This window comes from Schistocerca gregaria, chromosome 10 (assembly GCF_023897955.1).
Source record: "Schistocerca gregaria isolate iqSchGreg1 chromosome 10, iqSchGreg1.2, whole genome shotgun sequence".
In the NCBI taxonomy this organism is placed as follows: Eukaryota; Metazoa; Arthropoda; class Insecta; order Orthoptera; family Acrididae; genus Schistocerca; species Schistocerca gregaria.
In genome coordinates this window covers 13027055-13031521 of record NC_064929.1, presented here as the reverse complement: position 1 = coordinate 13031521, position 4467 = coordinate 13027055, and the positions used below count along the sequence as shown (strand labels likewise).

At 52.3% G+C, this 4467-nt stretch overlaps 1 non-coding gene across 1 annotated transcript; it reads left to right on the top strand.

Moving 5' to 3' along the window:
- Trnak-cuu (transfer RNA lysine (anticodon CUU)) lies at positions 1–73 on the top strand. Its single transcript has one exon. It is a non-coding gene; the product is annotated as a tRNA-Lys (tRNA).
- Positions 74–4467: the final 4394 nt, after the last annotated feature.

Below are 4467 nucleotides of genomic sequence, written 5' to 3'. Positions count from 1 at the left end.
AGCCGGCTAGCTCAGTCGGAAGAGCGTGAGACTCTTAATCCCAGGTTCGTGGGTTCGAGTCCCACGCTGGGCGAAACGGAATTTTGTTCCGCTGCAGATGTAATTTACCGTTTTTCTGATTAACGTGATGTAGTGGAAATAGCAACTGTAAACTTTGCCTACGTCTCTGTCAGTCGCAAGGAAACTGTATTTGATGGAGAAACGTGATATTGTAGACATGTATGAAAGACATGTTCTGAAATGCAAGTGTTGTTGTTTGGAGAGCTCATCGGTTACATGTCAGATGTGTAGCCAAGCAGTAATGGGTCGCCATAGCTGCAAATATTAGCCGGTAACATGAAGTGTTGTCAGCTGAAGTCTGATGATGCAGACGACCGTAAGGCCGAAGTACGCAAGGGTACCGCTAGGCCGCGCCTCTTTAGCTCAGTGGACAGTCGGCCTTTGGCTGTGGAGCGGTGCGGTACGTCCCGGCCGCTCCGTGTCGCGTTTCCGGGTGTGTTGTTGTTTACCGCGCCGGCCCGCTAGTGTTACGTATTGCCGTCACGTTCCTGACACACGATGGCTCTTTCGTATCGGAAAGCCACGATCAAGCTGCAGTTCGACACTACGTACTCTCGACCCAAGGCCTACGAAGTAGAGCGTTTTTTACGCGATGTGGTACATGTTGATCCTAACGAGCTGATCGGTATCCACTTATCTATTGTCTCCAGCGTCGTATATCTTAAGTTCACTGACGACGAAGCATGTGACAAACTTCTCAGACGCTCGACGGCAGGTTATCGGTTCTGCCACTCAGACGGAAACGTGGGTGTGGTGACGCTTGAACGTGCTGGATTGGGAATCCAAAATGTGCGCGTGTTTGAGCTCCCTTTTGAAGTTCCAGCGGATTTGGTCACCCTTGCTCTTCGACCCTATGGAACAGTTCTCGGCCACACGGCCGAAAAATGGAAGACCTTCGACACCTACCCTGTCCTTAACGGGGTGCGACAAGTCCGTATTGACCTGCATCGCCATATTCCTTCGTATCTCACGATCGCTGGTTGCAGGGCAATAATTATTTACGACGGTCAGCCGAGAACCTGCTCCGGTTGTGGCCAGACGGGACACATGCGTACCGAATGCCTGCAACGCCGTCTCGTGCAGACACCCTGGACCGACCAGATTCGTCCGTCGACACCGACCTCTCTGCCGATTACGTATGTTGCGGCGGCGAGACGGGAGACGCCAGCTGTATATGACGACCACACTGTATTGGTGCGAGCTTTGGAGGACCCTGCAGTAGCTTCCACGCAGCCCCAAGCGTCTTTCAGTGCTGATGCTACTGATGTCCTTTCGTCGGACCCCGGCGCACCGTCACAACGGCTCGCCGACGGTGCGATGGAAGTTGAAGCACAGGATGCAGCGTCCTCCCCTTGCCCTATGTCGGAAACAGAGGCGCGGCAGCGTAAGCAGAAATCACCCAAGCGTCATAAGAAGCGGCGCAAGACAACCGACGACGTAGAACAGCCCGAGGCGACACCGCTGGATGACGAGGTGCCTCAACCGCTCCACCGGGCCGACACAGGCGACCGTACCGTCTCACACGGTTCGACGTCTTCTCCCACTACCGCTGGGTCTGGACCACATGGGGATGCGGGAGATCACCGCAGCTCCGACACCGGGGATGCACCCTTGCCTCCGTCTGCCTCTCGAGATCCAGTGGTGTCAACGTCCCTGGGCGACTGGGCGCAGGAGATGGAGTTGCAGGATGCGTTTCAGGATCAAGACGATGCACCGATGCCGATGGCAGCGTCTGCGCGGCCGGCGACAGACGCCTAGGGCGGCATGAGCACCTCTCGTTGCTGCCTAGCACTTCGCAAGACCGGCGCTCCACGTCACGACTACTGCCCTCCTGTCATACCATGGTCACCTCCCGAGACTTGATGGACCAGGCATACCGCCTCGCCACGATCAACGTCAATGGCATTACATCTGATGTCAAGACCCGTATGCTGAAGGATACGTTACGCGCTGCGGATCTGGACGTTGTTTTCCTTCAAGAAGTCCGATCAGGACTCTGTCTCGATGACTACGGATATGACGCCTACACTATTCCTGCAGATGTGGGCGGCGGAGGTACGGCGATTCTACTGCGGGAAGGGATAATGGCCACTGATGTCTCCTATTTACCGTCGGCCCGGGGGGTCGCACTCACGATTGGTACAGTACGTCTGGTGAACTTATATGCTCCTTCAGGCACCGGCAAAAGGAGAGAACGGCGCACCTTTTTTGCCGAAGATATAGCCCCGCTCTTCCAGGGCAATACCGACCACTTGGTAGTAGGCGGCGATTTTAATTGTGTGCTCCGCCCATCCGACCAGGAGCCACACTATACCACTTGCCCGGCACTCCAGGCACTTGTACAGGACTTGGCCTTGTTGGACACCTGGATCATCCAACACGGCGACCGTCGAGCACACACCTACTTTACTGGTCACTCCGCGAGCCGTTTGGATCGAGTCTACGTCACCCGCGGCCTACGATCGGCCGTTGTCGACGCTGAGATGTGGCCGGCAGCGTTCACGGATCACCTCGCATATGTGTGTACTCTCACCCTTCCCCGCCAGCGCGTCCGCCGAAGTAGAGGTCCGTGGCGCCTCAATGTGGCCCTTCTTGATGAGATAAATTGCAGACGCGCAGTCGAGTCCACATGGAGCAATTGCCACCGGCGTTTACCCGCCTACCGTTCTGTACTTCAATGGTGGTTACGGTGTGCAAAACCCGCACTGTGCCGAACATTAGTCAGCTATGGACGCGACCGAGCGCGCTGGTATACTGCGACTACTGGTTTTTACTATACTGCGCTCCGCGAACTGGCTGTACAACCGCCGTCGCCAGAGCGACAATCAGCAGTACAACGCGTCAAGGCACAATTGCTTCGTATCAACGCCGTACGTCTTGCGGGTGTGCGGGTGCGAGCGAGGACGACTGATGACGTTCGTGGTGAACGACCTTCCCTCCACCATATCATTCAAGAACGCCGAAGACGCAAGAGGCAGCTCATTACCGAGGTTGAGACGGAGGATGGGCGACGCGTTGACGCACAAATGGATATCGTCCGAGCGTTCACACAGTCATATAAACTTCTTTACGAGAGGGAGTCCCGAACGTTGTTGCAGAGGCAACGGAAAAAGCATGCGAAGTTCAGAAGAACGCGAAATCCTGAAGATGGGCTAAAATTTACAGACGCGCGAAATTTGGCACGTACTTCGATGCGAGATGCCTTTAATAGGTTCCACAACGAAACATTGTCTCGAAATTTGGTAGAAAATCCGAAGAAATTCTGGTCGTATGTAAAGTACACAAGTGGCAAGACGCAGTCAATACCTTCGCTGCGCAGTGCCGATGGTACTGTTATCGACGACTGCGCCGCTAAAGCGGAGTTATTGAACGCAGTTTTCCGAAATTCCTTCACCAGGGAAGATGAATGGAATATTCCAGAATTTGAAACACGAACATCTGCTAGCATGAGTTTCTTAGAAGTAGATACCTTAGGGGTTGCGAAGCAACTCAAATCGCTTGATATGGGCAAGTCTTCAGGTCCAGATTGTATACCGATTAGGTTCCTTTCAGATTACGCTGATACTATAGCTCCCTACTTAGCACTCATATACAACCGCTCGCTCACCGATAGATCTGTACCTACAGATTGGAAAATTGCGCAGGTCGCACCAGTGTTCAAGAAGGGTAGTAGGAGTAATCCATTTAACTACAGACCTATATCATTGACGTCGGTTTGCAGTAGGGTTTTGGAGCATATACTGTATTCAAACATTATGAATCACCTCGAAGGGAACTATCTATTGACACGTAATCAGCATGGCTTCAGAAAACATCGCTCTTGTGCAACGCAGCTAGCTCTTTATTCGCACGAAGTAATGGCCGCTATCGACAGGGGATCTCAAGTTGATTCCGTATTTCTAGATTTCCGGAAAGCTTTTGACACCGTTCCTCACAAGCGACTTCTAATCAAGCTGCGGAGCTATGGGGTATCGTCTCAGTTGTGCGACTGGATTCGTGATTTCCTGTCAGGAAGGTCGCAGTTCGTAGTAATAGACGGCAAATCATCGAGTAAAACTGAAGTGATATCAGGTGTTCCCCAGGGAAGCGTCCTGGGACCTCTACTGTTCCTGATCTATATAAATGACCTGGGTGACAATCTGAGCAGTTCTCTTAGGTTTTTCGCAGATGATGCTGTAATTTACCGTCTAGTAAGGTCATCCGAAGACCAGTATCAGCTGCAAAGCGATTTAGAAAAGATTGCTGTATGGTGTGTCAGGTGGCAGTTGACGCTAAATAACGAAAAGTGTGAGATGATCCACATGAGTTCCAAAAGAAATCCGTTGGAATTCGATTACTCGATAAATAGTACAATTCTCAAGGCTGTCAATTCAACTAAGTACCTGGGTGCTAAAATTACAAACAACT